This window comes from Thalia democratica, chromosome 8 (genome assembly GCF_965202585.1).
Source record: "Thalia democratica chromosome 8, ktThaDemo2.hap1.1, whole genome shotgun sequence".
Classification (NCBI taxonomy): Eukaryota; Metazoa; Chordata; class Thaliacea; order Salpida; family Salpidae; genus Thalia; species Thalia democratica.
In genome coordinates, this window is record NC_139172.1 from 24,819,833 (window position 1) to 24,845,823 (window position 25,991).

Here is a 25,991-nt window from a genome sequence, read left to right on the forward strand (position 1 = left end):
ACATTCGGTAAGCTAAAAGAAAGAAACTTTATTACGACAATGAAAATAAAATTTTGCCTAGATATGGTTAAAAATTTGTTCTAATTATAATCTACGCGGTAAAAAATATCAGCTAGCAAAAGTAAAAAAAATTAATAAAATAATACATAACTTAGTACGATAAAGAAACCGTAGCTCAAAAAATGAGTCAAAAAGCTTAAATGTAAACAAAGGCGTTTGATCATTAAGCTAAACATCATTTACTTAACTTTACTTTCTTTGAGCTATACAAAAGTTACTTAGAAATCTGAACTTTGACAAAAGCGAAAAATAACAAGAAAGCATATTTTAAAAAAACAAATATATTTATTCAAAAAATAAATGGTGCTAAAGCGGTAGAAAAAAAAAAATTTGCTTCAGTTGATAATACCAGTAATACTAAGTTTTAAAATTTATAATCAAATTGTAAAATTTAAAACCTGTTTAATTCCTGAAGAAAAAATTCTCAATTCGAGATGTTAAATTTTTATAACTGTAAATATATATCTTTAACTATAAAAAAAATCAACTGTAACTAGATATGCCATGTAAACAGACACAAAAAACTAAGTAGTATATTATTCTAGTTTCTCTATAACATGAAAAGAAGTATACAAATTAGGTAAATTACTATTAAGTTTACACTTCAGTTAATAATTTAACTTTTCAATTTTTTTTATTAATTGAAATGTAAGTTTTACATTTAAAACTAAAATGAAAAAGTCTAAATTTAATAGTTTTCTACCATTAAATGTTGGTACAATTATACTAAAACTTAGTCTGCAATTTAGGAACTTAAGTTCTAAAATTAATTTAAATTCTACTAAGAGAAAAAAGTTTAAACAGAACTTAAAAAACTACACAATTACAAAGCTTTGTTAAAAAAGCTTAAAATTAAATAAAGACTGTTTATACAAAACATACATAAGCAAATCTAATAATTATAAGTGATACTAGTAAAACACTATAAATGAAACTTAAACCACAATTTAAGTAAAACTTCAAGTAAAAGATGCTAACAACAAAAACTTAATCTAGGTTAGTCAACTGTTTTGTTGTTTCTGAAGAAAACAAAGCTAATCAATAACATAAAAACATTATGCTTGAATTGTCCGTCCACTCTAAACAGAAAACTGATAATAAATAACCATATTTATTAAAAGTTTAAACAATAACCACATCAACTTAATAATCTAATAATAAAAAAACTGGAGAACTTTAAAAATTTTTAAATAAGTAAAGATTTGTACTCTTGGACTTATTTTAGTTTTTTGTTATGCTTAGTTTTGTTTTTTATAAATATACCTAAAACATAAAACTGTAGTCTAAAGTTGTAATAACTATTCATAGTAATACCAAAATTACAAGCATCAAAGGTGTTTAAAGAATTATATCTAGGCTAATATTGTTTATAAGCAATATAGAAGTTTAGTCTTTTATGTGTATTAAAAACTAATTTTACATTTTTTTGTATTTATCACTTTAGATACTTAACAATAATTTATTTATATTAATTGCGTGAATTATTTTTATATAAGTAGTTCTTGTTCTTTTATCTTAACATTTTTTCTTTAATGTTTTTTTGATATTTATTATGGTAGAAAAACTCATACTAAAAAATTGTGAAAATAATTTTCCTACAATTTTGATAACACTATAGTTTGAAGTTAAAAAATTTAAATAAAGTAACGTTATTGACGTCAAACATTTAAACACGTCTTTAAAAATATTTGAAAGCTTAAAACTTTTAAAACAACTGTGATGTTTTGTTGATTAATTATCTTAATTTTTTTAATGTTAAGCGTACTTAAATTTGTATTTAGTAAAATTGTTTTATTAGTTAACTATGTGAAAAAATGTATAAAACTTAATAAACTATAAATTTTGGGTTTCAATTTGGTCTCCTCTGAATCTATTAAAACTTTTAATTTATCTGTTTTTTAACTTTTACTTAATGGATTTTTTTTTACATGTTCAAATAAATAGGAAATTATTACTATGAAGCTTAGCTTTTAGAGCTAGAAAATCTACAAACAATCACTCAAGCTTTAAATTTTAAGTTAATTAATAAATGTTCAGTATTCAAAACTCTTTAGTTTTGGAGTTCTGGCAACTCTGCTCTGTAGTATGGTCCCCAATGTGTATTTGGTTTATGCATGTTAAGGAACCATATTAAAATGTACAAAGTAAAATTTGGTAGAAGTATTTGAGCTTTTATTTAAGTACTAGGCGTCAAAAGACTAAAGGAAACGTTTTAGAATTGTTAAAAAATACTTAAATTAGGAAACTTAAAAATATATCAAATAAAAACCAAGCTAAATAGTTACGCAGATAATTTTTTATACATAAATTATGCAGCACTTTAAGATAGTAATTCAAAAAAAAAGTTTTATTTCCACTATCATCTTAAAGTACTGCATATCTTATAAAGAAAGATTATCAACGTAAGTACTTAGCTACGTAACTAATAATAATTCATTCTTTATAGACTAACTTTAGTAAAATCTATACTTAAACTGAGCTGATACACTTTTTGCTTGAAACATTATATTGTACAGTATTTAAAAGAAGAGTATATATATCGTTCCACCAAAAAAATAATGTTTTATAACTTATTTGCTTTTGTCTGGTACAGTTGTTGGTTTTGTGGTTTTAAACAGTGCATAAGTTAAGTTTTTATATTGTTTACATTAAATGTTTACACTAGCATAAACAAACATGAAAAAAGTCAAATTGCACATATGATCAAATTAATTCAAGTTTATAATTTTGTAATACCCATTTTTGTGTACTCGATCATGAATAACCATAATGTATCTATTTTAAATTAAAAAATAATAAAGCACTAAATTTTATTATTTCTTTTTGTTGAAAGTTGTAAGGTCGACCTTGTACATCATTTGTAAGGTTCCAGGTCAATCTGAGAGACTTTTTACTTAAATAACAATTGAATAGTTAAAGTAGAGATAAGTTACAATTGGGATATTATTTTAATATGTTTTAAGATAATACCGATATTTACTACACCTAGGGATAGTCTCTGCTAAGTATGTTAGTTTGGTTATGATGACATTGAATCAGTCTAGACTGCGGCAATTAGTACCAAATTGTAATTGTATTTAGGCTACTACTAACCTTACATTTATTAAGTTAGTATTTTTTATATATAAGTAAATTCCCATATTCATTGGTATAGTTGATTTTAAAATGTTAAATAGTTAAAACAATAGCTAAATTACTATTTTAATATAAATTGAAAACATCTTAGCTAGTTTTGTTTTTGCTCTCCCATATAAAGAAACTGTTGTAGTTAAAGTTTTTAGTGTTTTTTTTTGCTGTCTGCTTACGTGGTTTATCCTGTCGTAGTTGAATCTACAACGAAAACATCTGCGAAAGTCTACAAAGCCTAAGCCTGGAATTCCGCATGACGTAAGACAAGCTCAAGTTAACATAAGGTTTGATCATACCAATTCGATCATCAGACCACAAGCCTTCGGTAAACTGAGACCCGAATTGGCTGACTGAGACCGGTTTTGTCCTTATTAGGACTCATCACTCATCCGTCAGTCACAATCTAAAAACTTGCCGTCATTAGTCTACAAACGGCTAATAAAGACAAAAAAAGCAATCGTTTACTAGTATTGATCAGTGAAAGTTAGATATACAAGTATAGGTGTATATTTATAGTTATAAATTATCTAAAACAAGTCAAAAGGCCTAAGTTAATGTTCTAATAAATTTTTTCTACAAACTAAATACTTTTTATATGTTTTTTTTTGTTTTTCATGATAAGTTTTTCTGAGTAAATATCATACTGTTTTTTGTTTCTTTTTAAAAGGTTTATTTTTCTTCTTTTTGTATATTTAATTTTTTGTTAAATTACAAAGTCTTAACGTTAAAGACTACATTTTTTCTTTTTTTTTATAACACAAAATAAATAAAATAAATGTTTGGTGTGTAGCTCGATGACCGAAAAAAAAATTCTATACCCAGGTACTTTGACCAAAATTGTTGACCGTTGATTTAGTTCTTTACTGAAAATATTTTAATATTTAAAGTTTAAAAAATACTGCTTAATGCAAAAGCTTTGATTGATTGCATCTATTATACTATTAAACTTTGTGTAAAAAGTCTTTAAGTAAAAACAAAGTACCTTAGACGGTCAAAAAAGATAAAACTAGAATTGATGAACTTACTGGAGAGATCAAAACAGATGAAGGTTTTAAGGTTTTAAAATTACAGCTACATCTGCAGTAAGTGAAAGTCGGTCAACGTTTTACAAAATCTTTGCTTTAACTTAACAAATAAAATTTACTGATAAGGAGTCTAAAGTAGCATATTATACCGATGTATTTTTTCATAAGATTTATTCGATATTCTTTATTGATAGCAAAATCTGTTTTTAAGTCAATATCAAAAAAGTATATAGAAAAAAGTACATAGTTTTCTGATCCTAAAAGCTTAGAGATTCATTTGAAGTTAAAAAGTTATATAAATTGGCAACTATCTAAACTAAGACTGGTAGTTATCCTTGCAAAATTGGTTTAAAATTATTTATGATTTCTGAACTTAACGTATAAGTTTTATATAAAAGTTTTTATAATTAATTTTTACTAATTCCTTAATGAATGGTTTGACGCTCGACAAAATGGTTTGTTATCGCTGAAACAATAGTCCGTGAATCTTGAAACTTTTTACCTTTCAAGAGTACATACAAAATGGATGTTAATCATGTTGATCAATAAATCTATTTTAAAACGAGAGGCAATACTTTGCTAAACCTAAAAAAGGTTTTATCTTTAGTCAAAATTATCAGGGTCATGCGAAAACGTTTTATATGCATTTTTGTCATTTTATTGTTATCATTTTCTAACTGTGTTCAGTTATTTTTGTATCTTAAATACTTATTTGCTTTTATTTTTTGTAGACAAATCTAAAAAATTACTAAAAAAAAATATTTAAAGGGACCAAGTGACTACACCTATTAGTTTGAGCTTAAAATAAAAAGTTTTTAAAAGTATCAATGCTAAACTAAACCTTGATTATATTAGTTTAAATCGTTTTTTTTATTCAATATAGGTGGGAAATTTTTTGCAAAGTATGACTATCGCGGGCCAAAATAAAAAAAAAAAAAATTTTGGCGGGCTGCGGAATTTTGAAAATTAAACATAATTTTAATTTTTGTTTTTAAAAGCAAAATTTTATTCAAACAGTTTGTTAAAAGCGATACTGTGAGTGAGTACGTAAAGTCAAGCTATTTGCAATTTTGAAAATGTTTGTTATAAAGAACTCAAATATTGTAGTTATGTTTAAGCTACTTTAAAGCTAAAACGTGCGTCGCATTCCAGATGTTTCTAGGATCCGTTCTGCAGGTCGTACGTGGGTAGGTGTCAGAAAAGCACAGCGTCACTTTAGCACGGGGTGACACTTTAGCACGGAGTGACACTTTAGCACGGGGTGACACTTTAGCACGGGGTGACACTTTAGCACGGTGTGACACTTAAGCACGGGGTGATACTTTAGCACGGAGTGACACTTTAGCACGGAGTGACACTTTAGCACGGGGTGACACTTTAGCACGGGGTGTCACTTTAGCACGGGGTGACACTTTAGCACGGCGTCACTTTAGCACGGTGTGACACTTTAGCACGGAGTGTCACTTTAGCACGGGGTGATACTTTAACACGGAGTGTAACTTTATAACTGATTGATCCTTTTGCACAAAATGGTTCTTAAGCACGGAGTGACACTTAAGCGCCATTGATAGTTTTAAGTAAGTTAATTAAATACGTGTAAAGTTTGTATTTAATAAAACGTTTAAAATTAAATTTATATAAGCAGCATGCTGTTAATTATGCAATTTAGGCACTTTAAAGTGTGATTTCAAGAAAGAGTGTGTCTTCCAAAATTATTTTTAATAAAAATATTATCTAAGTAAGGAGTAAATTGTAAGACAAAGTTTGGCAGTCTTTTCAAATTATATTTAGAAAAATCATTTGTTGGTAGCAAAACGTTAGAAAAAATCTTTAGTGGCCTGTATTTTTCAAGAAAAACTATACTTAAGAACAAAAATAAGTACTGAAAAACAAGAAGTTGGTAAAATAAATGGTAACTAGTTTTAAAAATCCTTAATTATATAAATGTTCTTATACTGTATTCTTTTTTACTTCTGTAAATAAAATAGTAATACTTTACTTACATTTTATTTAATTACTTTGCTTGGCTGACATGGTTAAAATAACTTTATTTATGTACAACAATAATAAAAAATTTATGTATAGCACTAAATTTTATTATAAAAACGAACACAAACGAAATTTACAAATATATACATTTAATCTATATCAAAATTGTATTGAATACCGCGTAGGTATTCAAGTATATTATTATTTTCATTAAAACTTGACACCAGATAAAACAGACGCTCATCTGCTTGTCTGAACCTTATTCTTTTGGGATCTGGTCTTATCCCTTCCAGAAGGTGTTCTAGTCCCATATCCCGAGAATTCTAAGTCGTTTTCAGAATATTTATAAAACTCCACAGATTGGGATGGTTTCCATTTAATACTGCGTACAAAGCTCGATGCGCTGCTTTCGCAATATTGTTCGTTCGATCACTTTTTGTAAGTACTCGTTCGTACTGACTCCACAAAGGAATTGGAAACAATGGCTCACCTCTAGCACCTTTAAGTTTAATTTTTTTAACCTAAAGTTTATGTACATTTCAAAATATAAACTCATAATTTAAATTCAAAAAGTTACGCTTAAATTTTAAATAAATGTTCCAATCAAACATTAACAAATAAAATATTTAATTTTAATATCTACAATTTTATTCTAACAAATTAAAAAACAAATTTAAATAGGCAATAAATTAAAGTGTACTAAACATTAACACAAACATTTAAATGTATTCAACCTTCAACATAGTAGTGTCGAAACCACTCCAGAACTGTCACTAGTTCTTCAGAAATGTTAGCAATTAAAGCCTCTAAACCGTCAACAACTTTCTCTGCGGGTAAAAATGCTAATGACAGAATCATTTTTGCATCTCTTGCAAAATTAGAATCTGTTTGAAACCTAAAAAAAATGTAAGCTAGTTATTTGAATAATTAAAATAGTTGTGTTTATTTTTAAAGTGATAACATATGCGCTTTTAGTTGATATTTGTTGGTAAATGACTAAAAACCTATCCTATCTATTTGAAATTAAATAGTTGACCGTAGTGTTTTAATAATAATATCTTATAAACAAAATAGCTCTTGTTGTGGTAAAATGAATAGTATATGTAAATTGTAACCTTGATTGAAGACCGGACCTTTGCAATTTTCGTAAAACATTTTGACCTAAATGAAAAAGGCACCCTCTAACATTACAGCTTGGAAACTCATTCTGATTCATACAAAGTTACAATTAGCTAAATTTCTTACAATAAGCTTTATAGTTAATATTACTTACTTTTACGGCATTTATTAATCCGAGCTCAAAATCGCAGGAAACGGCCGATGGTTGAATACCATGAATGATATTTTCAATCATTTGAAACATTGCGATGTAAGTTCGCTCAAACTTGTTCTGAAATGTTATAGAAAAATTTGTTATAATTTAAAATAAACTGATAAATTATCAACTTATTTTTTCATGATAAACTTGGCAGTAACTTGTTGCCGTTGTTATGAGCTCATTTTAGCTGTGCTTTTGCACAGTTAACTTGACGCCATTCTTATATTGCTCTGTTGTTCAAGAATTTAGTTTAAACGAAAAATATGTGTTCTGTTTCTTTGATTCGGTATTTTGGTTAGTTGGCATTCATGTTCTTTAGTTTTTTATCATCTTTATGTTTCGCAGTTTATTAATTGTAAATACACCATTTCCTTGACTCGATTTTATTACAACTAGTCTAAATTTAAATAATTAACTGTTTTTTAAATCCTTTTTAATAAACAATAGTTGGTTTAGCACCTATAAAATATTAAGTTAATAGTAAAAGTTTAATTCGGATTTAATACATCGACTTTATTAACATGTCAAGTTAATTTATAAGTAACTTAAGAAACTATCTACGACCTATCTTATAATAACGTGTTAAGTCAGTTAAACGCTAAACCCGCATATATAAAAGTAACAATATCGGCAGATGGTAAAATGCAAACATGCGTACAAACACTTTTGAAACAATCGGCTTAAAATAATAAAATAAAAATTTTACTGATCAAACTTCAAATTATGCTATTTCTTAATATTTAAAAGAATTGAAAACCTAAATAGACAGAGAAAATTGTAAAATAGTTTTATTTACTTTTGTTGCAGTCTATACATAAATCTTACACATTTACACTTTTATTTAACGTGTTTACTATCATACTAGTATTTATTAATATTTATACTTTATTCACTGAAGTTAAATTAAGCTATAATCTTATTAAATAACGTTATAAAAAACCTTGAGCTCGTATATGTTGCTAGGTTTAAACAAGTAGTTTTACGTTTAAAATATGGTAGTAAGTATTTAAATACGTTAGTTAAAATATCTTAATAAAATGATTTGATAGAATTCTTAAAATTATTTTTGTATTGTTATTATTAAGTTGAGGTTTGCCATAGAGTAATTAGTGTAATTTTATATTAAATACAAAGTTTTAGTTGAAGCTTTAACTTGAAACATATTAAAAGCTTGTAGTATTATGTTGCATAGTTTATTTTCATATTTTTCAACATAACATATAAGCATAAACAAATGTGTCATTCCATGCTAAAATGACACCGTGCTAAAGTGTCACTCCATGCTAAAGTGACGCCGTGCTAAAGTGTCACCCCGTGCTTAAGTGACGCCGTGCTAAAGTGACGCCGTGCTAATATGTCACCCCGTGCTAAAGTGTCACCCCGTGCTTAAGTGACGCCGTGCTAAAAAGTCACCCCGTGCTAAAGTGTCACCCCGTGCTAAAATGACGCCGTGCTAAAGTGTCACCCCGTGCTAAAGTGCCACTCCGTGCTAAAGTGACGCCGTGCTAAAGTGTCACACCGTGCTAAAGTGTCACCCCGTGCTAAAGTGTCACACCGTGCTAAAGTGTCACACCGTGCTAAAGTGTCACCCCGTGCTAAAGTGTCACACCGTGCTAAAGTGTCATCCCGTGCTAAAGTGTCACACCGTGCTAAAGTGTCACCCGTGCTTTTCTGACCCGTTCCCTGCTGATGATATCATTAATACCATTTGTTATAAAATATTGTTTTAAAAATGAATTTGTAAATCAATAAGTTTCTAAGTCTGTTTAAAGCTGAAAAGTACATCAAGGACTGCATATTTTTGCTGGCTGCAGTTTTTCGACCTCTGTTCAAGGTGAAGATGTTGAAAAAAAAGATAAAAAAATTACAAGTAGGATATTAATGAAATTGAGAGTGAACTGTAGTGCTAATGTTATGGTTGCATTGAAAAATTAAAAACTCCTCTTACGAATAAAATTTTATTAAAGTACAGCGGCCCAAAGTCTTTGTCGAACAAATTCGACCCGCTATGTACAAAAGGCTGTCACCTCTGGCTAGAGAAGTGGCTCAAATGTATTATAGAACATTAAAAAGAATAAAAAGACTAATTTGCTTTCATATAAAAAACTTACCAAAATTTAAAACAATGCAAGCACAATTAGACAAACAGTTTTGAGTCACGATGAGAAGGAAGCCGAATTGCTATGAATTAAAATGCTTTTGTTGACCAAACCAAAAGAAAACGGATGCTAAGAAAGAGCATGTTATTAGTTTACCTTTGTACTTTTTAGCAAATATTTCTGTACATTTTCTATAAAAAATAAAGTGCTTTTAATTATAAATACATTGAAAATTTGGTATAACATTATAAAAATATTCCAATCACAACTTGTAAAAGTATCTGATACTGAGAATTGAGTTTGTTCATTATGCTTTACTTATGTCTTTTTATGGAACTTTTTTTTACATTTAACTGCTTTCTTGAGGGAAAGGTTTTTGTTTCTAAAAAAATTAACTTTTGCTCTTTTCAGTTATAGTAATATGCAACTTAAGTACGCACTGTGAACACATTGCAAAAATGCGTACCTAACCGGCATGTACGTACTCAATATATTTTGGCATTTTATTACCTATATTAAGCTTAATACCAAAATGTTAAAAACCACTAAATTTTCAGATGACTCTAACACTGAAAATCCCAAACAAAACATGTTTTAGAAAATATTATTATAAATAGTATTAAAAATTTTTAGTATTTATTTATGTATGTATTAAAATAAATAATTTTTTAAAATCTATCTTGTATTTCCTTGTACCTTTAAAATTTACATAGCATATTTAATTAATAGTTTTATGGAAGAAAGATTTATTAAAACACTGATTATGCTTTTATTAGTTTGTGTTTATTTGAAAAAGCTAATTTAAGGTTAGAATATTTTATTCTTGCATACTTATTAATTAGCAAATTTTTCATTTCAAGCGGTTGTCTTGGTAGAAAACACAACAGAAAAGGATTAAATGGTGTGGTGCTCATAGTAGACTGGTTTTCATAGTCAATATTTACAGTAATAATTTTTAAAAAGAGTACTTAGCATATTTGTTTATTTTAACAGTTCAATTTTTGATTATTTTGTTTGTAAGTATATACATGGTTATCACAATCTCAGGTTTTTTAGGGTAACAAGTATGATTCAAGGTAGTTTATAATTTGTTAAAAACTCAGATTCATTTAATTTAATTTTACTATAATCAGCTTTTAAAAACTTTAATAATATTTTGAAAATATGCGAGCAACAAAAAGTGTCTGCTAAACAAAAATGACAAACTACACTATCAGACATGTTTTCAAAAGTCATTGGTTATAAATGAATTATATTTCCAATGTTCTTTATTTAATTTTATATTGCTTTTATACATTTATGTTTTAATCGTTGGGTATGTAAACTCAATTACACGGATAACCAAGAAATCCAAAAGTATTTTTAATTTTATCTAAATCTTCCTTTAACAACTTCAAAGAAAAAATCTTGTGCGCTCTGAATACCAAACTGGAAATTAAGCCAACTTTATGGGATAAGGGACAAAACGACTGAAAAGGAATACGTTGGCCAGCAAAAGTTGGTTTTTGATAAATAGTTAAAAGTAACTCAGTAGATGTACGCATAAAATGAACATCCAAGAAAAGTAAGACCAACAGTAACGGCACGTTTATAAATCTAATCTTTACAAGTTGTTATAGCTGACGTTTGTCGCTTTTTTTTTACTTTTAGGAATCGAAAGGTTCCTAAAAACACCAGATCCTTAGACCAAACTTTTAGAGCGCTTTTTTATCGTTCAATAAACAATATACTTATTGTTTGTTTTACTTTTATTTTTGTACGTATGCTTATTTTAGTTAAATTACTAATTAAAATAATAATTATGTAAATAAAACTGTTAATCTAACTCTAATTAATTTTGCTTAATTAAAAATTGAGTATATTCTGATAAAATCATAACTGTTTACTTGCTCAACAGTTATTTTAAAGTTAGTTGCTAACAGAAGTAGTTGATAAGGGTTGCTAAAACATATTTTACTTGTTTACTTGTTTACATATTTTGTCTCAAATTTCTGTATAATGTTTTTGCATTACTAGTTTTAGGTTTTTATTTTTAATTTCAATGTCAAAAAATCCATTTTGAACACAGCTTTTTTCGGCAAAAACGTGCGAACTCAACCAGCAGTGCGTTTTCATGAAGTGCGTATGTAAGCAGCAGGTTACTGTATTTAGATCACGTTTAAATATCAGGCAAAATGCTTAGTTATATTATTCAAGAATGTTTAAGTTTTATATCATAAAAAAAAAATGCAACTATATGTTTCTAAAGTCCTTTAAGCTGAAATTCGTTGATGTAGTTAATGAGTAACTACAAAAATAATGTTTGTTTACAAATACTTAGTTTAAACAAGAAATTGACCTTACTTTTATCATAACAGCTTGCGACAAATATAATCAGTTATTTATACTAGAAGAAAGTTATAACTATATATGATTTATTTTTAAGGATTTGATTTAGAGCTTGTAAGCTTTAATTTGGATATATTTTATACCTTTTAAAAAATATTTTTTGATATCAGCACTTTTAAATAAATAAAAAGTTCTACAACTTATTTAATTAGAATATACAAAGAAGTTTTTTGTAAAATTTTATTAGTTATGCAGTAGATAAAAGTAGCATTGTAGTTATTGAAACTTTTTATTTAAGTCAATTTTCTTTCTCTAGAAACTGATAATCTTAAACAAAACAGTGTTTTAAAATATTTTTAGACAACAACTAAAATAGAGTGCCGGAAATAGTTAAATTAATAATCAAATTATAAATATTTAATTATAAACATATATGTATATAGATATATTTTAACTTGATGCAAGTTTTATAAGTCACTAATAATCTTTTTAACAAACTAAAAGTTTAAAATTGATGTAAAAAAAGATTAATTAATTTTAAAAAGCTATATTTTTAAATGAACCTGTAAGGTATGCTAACACCTTAAGTTAGAAATTAAGTGTACAAACTTATATTTAAATGTTTTTAGAACATAATCTTTTCTTTTAATTACCGATTATTTTTTATATATTTTAATACTAAAAAAGACTGTTTACTCAAGCTTTCACACTAATTATCAATAAAATACATATGATACTTTTAACAGTTTGGTAACACTATGAACCACAAATTGGTAAATGGAAAAGTTTCAATCGAATGTAGTTACATTACTAAGCCTGGTGTAAAAGTTGCTTATGAAAAAACAGTGTATTATAGAAGAACAAGCGACGCAAAAAAAATTCTTGATAATAGTTCTGGAGATCTCGTAGTTGATACAGATATTGGTATTGGATTTAAAAGATTTGGACTCAAAATTTCAAACGCTGTAAATAAAAGTTGGTCAAAATCACATTCTTTCGCTACTCAGACTGAAAGCGAAGAATTGTCTTTAACAGAAAGAAGAGTAGAGTACTATGATCAAGTAACTATTTTATCTAGGTCTATTCGTTTTGTCTATTTTATAGACGGTCAGGTTATTGAACATGTTGAAGATTCTATTGTCCAATGTGTAACAAGCAACACTTATTCTCTAAACGACCTTGAAATAGAAGCAAAGAAATATATGAAAAATACATACGGTGTTGAAAATTCAACAACTTTAGAAGCTTCTTTCAGTGTAAAAGTAAAACTTTATGAAATATGGAAATCATTTGTTAGAGGTGATATTATACCCAATGATGCTGTTTATGCAGGGAACATTTTCAAAGATGGTGCAGTGTATGTAGCTAGAGTCGATAACACTCCTGGAAGAGTTACTTTAAAAAATGGTCGAATACATGAGTTTTGTGTACAAGATTTAGGTTGCTCTTCAACAGGTGAAATTCTACTTACTAATCGACTTTGGGAATGGAAAGAAATAGAAAGAAACTGGGCTATTCCTAAAAATGCCGTGAAAATTGGGCGTACTCGTTGGAATAACAAAGCTTTTATTGGTAAAGCACTTTGTGGAGAACCTGGAAGGTTATATCCTTATGGTAATGCTCATAAAAACGGACCCACAATGTCTGTTTTAAAATGTTACACTACGGGAGTTGTAAACCATGCTTACATATTAGTTTATCCTGAGGAAGCATAAACTTTGATCGCATTGCAATATCACGCTTGCAGAGTTCTTGCGAAATTAAGAAAAAAATATTTGAAGAAACCGCTTACCGCTGACATCTTGTATAAAGAATAAAAAAAATTGTTTTTTTAAAATTCTTTGTAAGCTTACTGTGCTAAATTTATTATTAAAAAAGTTTACTATAATTTCAAGTATGTGTAGTAATTTAAACTAATCGTTTAAAATAACATCTTAATTAAAATTTTTTTATTTGCATTTAAGTTTAAAACTTTTAAGTTTTATCTTGTGCTTTCTTAAAAATAAAGAGTTTCACGGTATTTGAGTATTTAATACATAAAATTCGTAAACCTTGATTTCGTATTATATAAAGTTAAATATCATAAAACATACCATTTCTTTACTTTTGATTGTATATAGTTTAATCATAATAATTAACGAATAAGTTTACGTATATTCCAATACTCCAAGTATTTTTTTATGAGAAATACTTAACAATACTTACATGATAATTTCTTAAACCATTTTAGTAGTAGAAACTTAAAAATTAGACATATTTGTTTTTTTTAGTAAATGAAAATATTTTAAAACTAAATATAATTCTAACTTAGTTTATTTACTAAAAAGGGAGCTAATATTATCTATGTTGATTCTATTACTTTATTTTTATTTAAAATTTCATTATACTATATGTTCCACTTACAGTAACTCAAAATAGTTTTGTTTATTTTCTAAAATTGTTAGAACTATATAAGTTAAATACAATGAAACATAAAATCTTTAACACTCAATAAAATCCTTAAAAAAATGTAAGACTATTTATTTACACGTATTCAAAATAATAAACAACCCTAAAATACAAAATAAAATTAAAATTTTACCAAGCTGTATAACCTAAGGGACTACCTACAAAACTAAATATTTGAAGCTTCTAATTACAAATTTGACTTTAAGTCTAACATATTTTTTACCAGTTATAGTTATAACCGTAAGCATTTATTGGAATTAAGATACATAATTTATTTACTAATGATATAGTATAGTGAACCATAGACTTGTATTTAAACTGTAAACTTTGCTCTTAATGTTTGAAATACACAACTAAGCAGATCAAAAAAGGGTAACCCAGTTTACAACTAATATTAAAATTTTAGTTGTAAAATTGACAATCTAATTTACGATTGATAAAAACCTATCAAAGTTAAGAAAAGTCAAACTTTTTTATTTATTTGATGTAAATTTATCAATATATAAGTAAATTTTTTTTTGTAAAAGATAATTCAAATTTTTTGATGCAATCTTTTTTGTTTAAAAATAAATAATATGTAAAACTTTCATTATAAAGTTTAAAACTACAGTAAATTTATTTTTTTAGATCTTAAGCTCACTAAAATTTATTTTGTTTAGAATATCGAATCTAAATAAATATATTGTTTAGGTTCAGGAAATCATACGCCAGTACAATTAGCAGAAGAAAAATATTAATCAGCTTATAAAATAACTTTTGGAATAACTTTATAAAAATTAATAAAAAATTATAGGTATTATGACAAGCAGTAGTTATTTTTATCTGTTTCAAACGTAAAAAAAAAGAACTTTTTCTCATAATATTCTTTTTTTTTTAATTCTAAGTATATATTTTATTATTAGACGCTAAATGTTTAATTGTTTATTAATATACAGTATATCAATTTAATTTATGTAAACAAAGGGACCTAACAACAATTTTAGTGTTAAAAATTTTATAAAAAAAAACGGTATTACACTATTTACAAATAGTTTTATATTTAACAATGTTTTGTAAAGTATATCCTCTAGCAACTAAGTTTACAGGCTGTATTACTTTGCTCTATCTACAAAGTTTCATAATTTTCAATAAAAAACTTCTTAAATACCTGTCACCGAATAAAAAATAATCCATGGTTTATGAGTAAATACTAAACACTGCTCAATTTTTACATAAAGGTAAGGACCATTATTAAAGTCTTACTATTAATTTATTAATTTGATAACAATAAAGTTTTGAGTAGAATCTTTCGTAGAAAACTTATAGCATTTAAAAAACTTCAATCATTGACTTAAAATAAACCTATATAGTTAAAGTTTTGTATTTAGTTTTTAAAAACAGTTAAACAATTATCAACAGTATTCTAAGCTATCTAGACTTGTACAAAAATATAATTATGAAAAATATGATGTTATAAGTGAACTTGAAGAAAAAAAAACTTATTTTTGAAATATCTATCTAAAACTAGAAATAAGAAGCCTTCTAATAGGAAGAATTATTTTACAAGTGTTGTATTTCTATTTCTATTGATACTTTTATGTTTTAACGCTTAGACATTTACTTGAATAAAGTAGACTTTGAAAATAAGTAACTAGCCAGAATGAACATTATGTGCACTTTAAAAAATGCATAAGAGTAATTATAATATAAAATATCAGTCCTGTTACAGCTACTTAAAAGTTAAAAAAAAATTTATGATAAATTTGGTTTAAAAAGTTGTTTTAAAATTAATGCAAGCATTTAAAAAATACTTTTTAATAGTTAAAGTATACAGTTTAAATACAAAGTTATTAAAGTATAGAGATTTGAGTTTACTTTTTAAATCATTGCAGCTAATTATTAATAGCAGTTATTTTTTCTAGAACTTATTTAAAAAAAACGTTCAACTATCAAACATTATCGTTTTACAACTTCTAATGTATTAATGTTTCAGTTTAAAAGTTGTTGTAACAAAAAAATATTTAGTTAAAAAGTAAAGCAAAACTAAATATATCTGTAAAATGTATAAAGGAGACTTGGTTCCCAAATGTTTGATCGTATATCCTCAAAAGTATCAAATTTACTTTGCAGCTTTAAAATAAAAAGCTTTATTTTAGGTTATTATTTTTCATCAGAGCTCGACAAAACGGCTTATTACTGCTGAAACAATACTTGGTGAAACTGAAAAATTAATAACTTTCAAATTATATAAAACATGGACTTTATTTATTTTCACTTTGAATGCGCTGATTTAAACTTCCAGCAAGGTGGTTATGTTTTGGTCAACAAAACTATCTCAAAACGAGAAGCAGTACTTTGCTAAACTTGATAAAGGTTTTACCTTTAAATAAATTATCAGGATTATACGAATACATTTGATATGATTTTTAATTTTTTTTTGTACTCATTTTCAACCATTTTTCAGCTATTTTTTATCTTTAATACATATTTAGTTGTTTTTTGTATAGACAATTCTTTTCTATTATAAAAAACTTACTAAATAAAGTTAAATAGACTAATATACTAAGTATTTTTAATTAGGTTTTTAAATAAAAAGAATTCAAAAGTATCAATGCTAAACTATACATCGATTATAGTAACTTAATTAGTTTATTACCTTCAATACAGGTGAGCAATTTTTCTAGTCAATGGACGAGATTTACAAAACAAATCTTTCGCAGGCCAGAAAAAAATTAAAAATCTTGGCGGGCCAGGTAATTTCGAAAACATGCATTAACTTTATTTTAACCTTTAAAAGCAATTATATCTAAATAACATTTTAAAAGCGATACTGTGAGTATGGTAAATCAAGTTAGTTTTAATTTTTCAAGTGTTAGTTATAAAAGAGCTCAAATATAATTGTTACGCATAAGCTACTTTCAAGCTACAACATGCGTCGCGTTCCAGAAGCTTCTACGTGGCGAACTGAATGCGATCCGCAAATTGTACGTTGCCCTTACTCCTAACCTGCGATTTTGTACTAGCTAATAATTAAATTAGTTTGGTTAAGCGACTTGTGGTTTGTTGATTTTCAACACAATAAACAATATAATACGGATGGACAGTAGAGGCGACCAGTAACAAATTTATAGGGGATGCATAAGTTACCTAGAATGTTATTTTTTTTATATTAGAACATATAGTTATCTTGAAAACGCAAAAAAAAAATGAGTATGAAAGTTTATTTAACTAAATTTATGCTTTTCCATTCCTCTATGACGTCATAACGCGTCGCCACAGGTTGACAGCGTACGGCTTGCGGGTGGGGTCCTGCTCGCGAATGCATTTTAAATGACACAATTTTGTACTAGACCAGGGTTTATCAACTCGGGCGATATTGATATTTTTCAAGTCGGCAGGCTTTTACATGTAAAGGGTTAACTTTTCTAGATAATTAAACACCCTAACAAAAATTTCTTGTGCAGAATTTCGAAGCTATTTAATAAAGAAAAATCAATATTTTAAACCAAAAGTGTAACAAATTAAGGTCTTAGTAATTATGAATAATTAAACTAAGAGCCTAGTTGTAAGTTTTCAAATTAATTAATTTTTTTGTAGTCTTTAAAAATTGTGTTTTTGTGTGTACTTTTAATTTAGTTCACGAGTAGCAGTCAAATATTTCAATTGGCATCTAATGAGATTGTTTTATTTGAATAGAATATTTAATATAACTGAAGGTCTCGTTATTATTATTTATCATAATAAATGACCTTTACCGCAAGATCAACAACAACAGTATCAGAGACAACCTACGACCGGTTTCCTCCTAATAAGGACTCATCAGGCAGGTATAGTCACGTGAAACCGCTGTTGAGATCTAACCGTGCGGGCTTAAGTACAAAGTACTGGAGCGACCGTTTGTGAGTAAAGTTGAAAAAATTGACACAGCTAAATAATTCACAGCCAAACGTCTCAGACATTGTCAGCTTATTGTGAGACTATAGTCAATAATTCTACAATAAGTTGGTTTTCGATAGATATTAAAAAGTAACTCAGTAGATGTACGCATAAAATGAACATCCAAGAAAAGTAAGACCAACAGTAACGGCACGTTTATAAATCTAATCTTTACAAGTTGTTATAGCTGTCGTTTGTCGCTTTTTTTTTACTTTTAGGAATCGAAAGGTTCCTTAATACACCAGATCCTTAGACCAAACTTTTTGAGCGCTTTTATATCGTTCTGTAATGATACTAACTTTTCATTTTAACATTTTTAAAGCGTTTGAATAAATATGGAATTTTTTGTAATAATAAAAGCATTTGATAAGTTTTCTCAAAACAAGTTTTTCCAAAACAATTTTCATTGTTTTTAAAACAAGATTTTTCCAAAACAATTTTTATAACTCTCTAAATAATTTTCTTAAAACAATAAACAATATTGTTTACTTGAAGGAGTTACATTTGTTTCAGTGCTTATAAAATGGAATTTAACTTGCATTTACTCGCAGTATTGGTTGGTGAAGGCGATGTGCTTAAGTATGATTTATTTCAAACACGTTAAATTTAAGATGCTTTCTTGATTAAGTTATAAGATACTTATTATAATTGTATTATCATTTGTGTTGAACTGTAGTTTTAGTTAGTATGTCGTGTGATTGTTTTACATCTGTAAATAAACTTTTGTTTACTTTTAAGTATCTTAGAAGTATTTATTTTATCTACCCATACCTATCCCCATTTGATTACCCTTAGCAGTTTAGATTGGCTACAGTTCAATAAAAATACACTTATTGTTTGTTTGACTTTTATATTTGTAAGTATGCTTATTCTAGTTAAATTAATAATTAAATTATAACTATGTAATTATAAACTGTTAATCTATCACTATCAATTTTTCCTAAATTTAACAGTTGATTATTTTCTGATAAAACATATAACTGTTTACTTACTCAACAAATACTATAACATTTTTCCTAACAAAAGTAGTTGATAAGGGTTAGCTGAAATATATTTTACTTGTTTGCTTAATAAAAATGTTTTTGAATGAACCATGTCTCAAATTTCTGTATAATGTTTTTGTATTACTAATTTTAGGTTTTTATTTTTAATTTCAATGTCAAAAAATCTATTTTGAACACAGCTTTTTTCGGCTAAAACGTGCGAACTCAGCAGTGCGTACTCATGAAATGGGTACCTAAGCGGCAGGTTACTGTATTTAGATCACATTTAAACATCAGGCTAAATGCTTAGTTTTATTATTCGAGCATGTTTAAGTTTTATTTCATAGAGAATGAAAAATGCAATTTACTAAAGTTCATTAGTATTAATTCATTGATGTAGTTAATGAGTAACTACAAAAGTAATTTTTGTTTACCAATACTTAGTTTAAACAAGAAATTGACCTTACTTTTATCATAACAGCTTACGACAGATAAAATCAGTTATTTATACTAGAAGAAAGTTAAAACTAAGTATGATTTATTTTTTAAGGATTTGATTGAGAAATTGTAAAAACTTTAAAATTTTAAAGGATATAGTTTATCCTTTAAAAAAAAACATGTTTTGATACCACTACTTTTAAATAAATAAACAGTTTTACAACTTATTTAATAAGAAAATTACAAAAAAAGTTTTTGTAAAATTTTATTAGGTATGCAGTATATAAAACTAGCATTGTAGTTGTTGAAATTTTTTATTTAAGTCAATTTTTTTCTGTAAAACATGATAACATAAAAAAAAACAGTGTTTTAAATTACTTTTAGATAACTACTTAAGTTGTTTACCAGTTTTATTTTACTTTGTTTGATAAATATTATACGCACATTGGTGCATCTAAATTGTTTTTATTAATTTATTTTCCAAATCAAACTCCAGTTAAAATTTATGTATTTTTTTAGAAAGTAAAATGAACTACTACTATACCAGATTTTTATATGAAAAATATGTTGTATTTTTTTTTCCTTTTTATATGATAATTTAACAAATATTATATATAAAACAGTTTTACAGTTGAAGTATTTGCGCATTGAAATACTGTGTTATTATAGGGTAGTAGTCTAATATGTACGAGTGTACACTTTTACACGAAGGGTCTAATATGCATGAAGAGGCTTTTACACGAAGACACTTTTGCACGAAGGGTCAATTTTGCACGGGTTGAAAATCTTTTTTATTTTTTTATACTTTAATTTTAGATTATTTTTTTTACTAACACTAATACCCCCAACCCTTACCTTCGGTCAGTAATATTTTTAATCAGTAATATTATTTTTTTTATAACTTATTTTTTATTAATTGTTTTATTTTTTTTATTTTCTTGTTTTTTTAATACTTTTTTTCTATATCTATTACCTCTAAACTAGAGGTGGGCAACGTAAATAATTGACGGGCCGGATCCAAAAAAAAAAAGTTGTCAGCGGGCCGGAGCATTTCGAGTAAGTGATCTTCCTGATTCAGTTGGATCCTTTCTTAGATCCGGATCTTTATTCAAAAATGTTATCCGGATCCGGATAAATACTAATTTTAGACAAGGTTCGTATCAGAATAGTACTAACTTCAAAAGACTTGGATCCGGCTGGATGCTAATTGATCTGGTGTTTGAAAATTTTGAATCTGTTTATTAATTACCAAGGTTCTCAAGTATAGAGTTTAAAATAAATTTTTATTAAGTACTCATAATTCGGTATTTATTACAATTCTGGACCGAATTAATACTAGTTAGTTTTATAAAAACAATAATTTACTTACTAAAAGTTACTTGAGACTAAGATTTCAGACTAAAACATTAAAAAGTTTTAACTATTCGAAATTATCTAGTTTTGGTAATCTTTGGCTCGAGGCTACATTAATAATATTATTCAGAAGTTAACTGACATTCAAATATTAAACTACTATTTTTTTATTTAAAAAACTTATAAAGATTTATTCAAAATTTTGTTAGATTGTAAACTGTTATTACAAACATACAAAAATAAATTTCCTAAACAAATTATACTTAAAGTTAATGAGATATTGTTTTGAAATATTGTCATCAGTTGGTCATCATTAAACTTAACCATTTAATTAATCAAAAATTCCTTAATTAAAATATCAATAGCAGAAAAAAGTGCAAACTGTAGTCTCTACTTGGAATATTCTACTAAAATGTAAAGTTGAGCAGTTTTACTTAAAGTAGGTGTCAATGTTATTAAAATCTACTTTTTAACATTTATACGAACAACTCACTACACATCTGGGAAAGACATCACATTTTTACATGTCATTTTTTATGAAAATCATTATGATAGGTAAGATCATCAAAGTTAGTTCAGCAAAAATTTTTTTTGGATAGTTTGAGAAAGAATTAATTCAACTGACTTGAAACAGAACAAGGTACTATAACAAAAGAGTGTTTTTATTACTACAAAAGTTTTAAGCCAATTTTAAAAACGTTATCAGGTTAAAGTCTTAATTTTTTTTCTCTGAAAATAATTTAAAAAGTTTTGTACAAATTTTGCAATTTATACATTGGTTTGTAGGATTTCATATAAATTTTGAAATTGCCTAGCGGGCCGGATCATCTACGCGCGGGCCGGATAAATTTTGTCCGCGGGCCGGATTCCGTTTAAATTTGAAAAAGGTTTGGGGCCGGTCATTTTGACTCCGGGGGCCGGATCCGGCCCGCGGGCCGTACGTTGCCCACCCCTTCTCTAAACCTTACCCTCTGTCGGTAACTTTTTTTACATTAGTCTATTGTTTTTTATCTTAGTTTTGTCTAACTTTTATTTAATACTTTTTTTTAGTTATTTTTGTTTTATGTTAATTATTTTGTTATTACTGTTACCCCTAACCCTTACCCTCGGTCAGTAACTTTTATTTATCTTTTAATTTTTTTTTATTTGTTGTGTTTTACATTTTTTGTTTATTTTTTACTCTCGTGCAAAAATGAATCTTCGTGCATAAGTGACCCTTTTTTGAATAATTAATGTAGTAAAGTTTAAAAAACTCAACATTTTGTTATTAGTTAATGTACTGTACATGACATTAAACTGTATCCTGGTGTATGAGTCGATAACCGAAAGGTTTTTCCGTATACCAGGTCCTTGGAAAATTCTTTTATGCGCTTTTTTCTTTCGTTCAATAATATCTATGTATATGTGCATATACATCAATCAAATTTTCAAGCTTTACAAAAACTTCAACTGTAGCTAAAAAGAAAATCAGAAAAACTGGTTTGTATCATAAACTATAAATGTTTGGTTAATAAAAACAGTTTAGATGCACCAATGTGCTTAAATTATTTATTTGATATAAGTGAAACAAAACTGGTAAACTGTATTAGTTACTATCTAAAAGTATTTTTTTAAATTGTTTTTTTATAAGACTATCAGTTTTTATAAAAAAAAAAATTATTCAAAAAGTTTCAACAACTACAATGCTAGTTTTATCTACTGTATAAGTAATAAAATTTTACAAAAAACTTTTTATTAAATAAGTTCTATAAATGTTTATTTAACTTAAAAGTACTGATATCAAAACTTGTTTTTTTTTTAAGAGTAAATTGTATTTAAATTTAAGTTTTGAATTTCTAAATCAAATCCTAAAAAATTAAATCTTGTTTCAGTTTTAAATGTTTTTCAGAGAAACTTGTGATATTATCAAGTATTTGCAGATTACAAGCTAATGCCAAAGGTATTTAAAAATATAAAAAAACTGCACACTTGAATGTTTAGTAGCATATATGTTTTTTTACAAATCTTTTTTACAATTATAACTTTATACTTTAGTTTAGCTGTCTTATCAGTATATCACAAATTTTTCAAAATTTATACAAAAAGATTCAAAAGTATTTTTTTGGTTATTCAATTTTTTCACGTTTACATATATGTCTATGTATATATTTATCTAATTATATAAAAACTATAATTTAAACAGCTGTTTCACACATTGAAATGTAAAATTTCATGTGATCGTCAGTAAGTTACAGTTTATTATAATAGTGAACAGAAATTTCGATTTTAAAATTTTTGTAATAATTGTGACGTAGTAGTGGTACAGTTTATTGTACGATTAGCTGAATTTGAAATAATACGCTGTGAATGTTAATTTATGCTTTTTAGGAGTTTAGAAAGGTTATTTTGGAAAAATGTTTTAAGCTATTAGAAAAAGTTTTATAGACTGTTGGGAAAAATGTTATAAAATACTCGTGTTTGCCGCTTCGATTTTATTTTGTTTTAATATTTAGTTTGTTTTAATTTTGTTAAAAAAGTATTTTTGATAATGGATGCATATGTTTTGTCTTTCGCTTTTCTTGTTTAGTGTTACGTTCTTATCTGATTTTTCGATTTCTGTTTTTTCTAAGTTACAAAGTTTGCAGCCGAATTTAGTATTGAATTTTAATTTTGTCCTATTTAATATTTTCCATTTAATGTTGTAGTCTGTATTGTTATCTTTTAATTTCCATATGTAATTCGCTAATTCTGTTGTGTGTCTTTTGTTACTTGTAAGTTAGAAATTATTTAACAGCTGTTTAGATTATAGTTTTTATATAATTAGATAAATATTTAGCTCCAATTTAATTTGTCGAGCACTATCGATCAGAACTTTTTATGAAACCTTTAATATGTATATACATAAAAAGGTTTATTTAAAGATGCAAAACTCAAAGGACTCGAGTGTGAAAAATTTAATTTATTAAGTTAAACAACTTAACTCTATATATATATATATATATATATATATATATATATATATATATATTAACGTGATCAGATGCAAGTTTTGTGAGCCACTAATAGTCTTTTTAACATATTAAAAGTTGTTTACAAAATATATAAGTTGATGTAAATAAAGACTAACTAAGTGAAGAAAACAATTTTTAAATGAACGAATAAGATATCTTAACATTTAAAGTTAGAAATTAAGTGTACAAACTTGTATTTAACTTGTTTTGTAAGTTTCTAAAAAGTTTTAAATACAAAAGAAGTTTTTATATATTTAAAAACTAAAAAAACTGTTTTATCAAAATTCCACACTAGTTATCAATAAACTTATATGATACTTTTAAAAGTTTTTTAATACACTATGAACCACAAGTTTGTAAATGCAAAAGTTTCAATTGAATGTCGTTACATTACTAAGCCTGGTGTAAAAGTTGCTTATGAAAAAACAGTGTTTTACAGAAGAACAAGAAAAGCAAAGCAAATTCTTGAAAATAGTTCTGGAGATCTTGTAGTTAATACAGACATTGGTATTGAAGGTTATGGACTCAAAATTTCAAGCGCTATAAAATACAGTTGGTCAAAATCATATTCTTTCGCTACTCAAAGTGAAAGCGAAGAATTGTCTTTGACAGAAAAAAGAGTAGAGTATTATGATCAAGTAACTATTTTATCTAGATCTATTCGTTTTGTATATTTTATAGAAGGACAAGTGGTTGAACATGTCGAAGACTCTATTATTCAGCATGTAACAAGTAACGTTTATTCTCTAAACGAACTTAAAATAGAAGCAAAGAAATATATGAAAAATACATACGGTGTTGAAAATTCAACAATTTTAGAAGCTTCTTTCAGTGTAAAAGTAAAACTTTATGAAATATGGAAACCATTCGTTAGAGGTGATATTTTACCCAATGATGCTGTTTATGCAGGGAATACTTCAACAGATGGTGCATTGTATGTAGCTAGAATCGAGAACACTCCTGGAAAAGTTACTTTAAAAAATGGTAAAATACATGAGTTTTGTGTACGAAATTTAAACTGTAGTTTAACAGGTGAAATTCTACTTACTAATCGACTCTGGGAATGGAAAGAAATAAAAAGAGATTGGACTGTACCTAAAAATGCGGTAAAAAATGGGATTAATCGTTGGGGTTATGAAGCTTTTATTGGTAAATCACTTAGTGGGGAACCTGGAATGTTATTTACTTCTTCAAACACAAGCGAAATGGAATTTATTCATTGTTATAGTGAAACTCATGTATGTCATGGTTACATATTAGTTTATCCGGAGGAAGCATAAACTTTGATCGCATAGCAACCTCACGCTTGCAGAGTTCTTGCGAAATTAAGAAAAAAATATTTGAAGCAATCATTTACCGCTGACATTTTGTATTTATATTTAAAAAAAAAGATAGTTTTTCTAAAATTCTTTGTAAGCTTATGCTACATTTATTGTTAAAAAAGTCAACTATAATTTCAAGTTCGTGTTGTAGTTCAAATTAACCGTTTAAAATAACATCTTGATTAAAATGAATTTATTTTGTTTTTAGTTTAAAACTTTTACGTTTTGTATTGTGCTTTCTTAAAAATAAATAGTTTCACGGTATTTCAGTGCTTAAGACATAAAAATTCTTAAACCTTGATTTTGTGTTATATAAAATTAAAGATCAACAAAAAACATCGGCGAAAGTCAGTAGAGCAAAAGCCTGGACTTTCGTTTGCCGTGAGACAAGCTCATGTTTATAGAAAATGGTTGATCATGCCAATTCGATCATCAGACTACAAGTTTCGGTAGACTGAGATCGGTTGTGTTGACAAGTTTTTCGGTTGTGACTGACTAATAAGGACGAAACTGGTCTCACTCTACCGAAACTTGTGGTCTGATGATCGAATTGGCATAAAATTAAATATTAACAAACATATCATTTCTTATTTT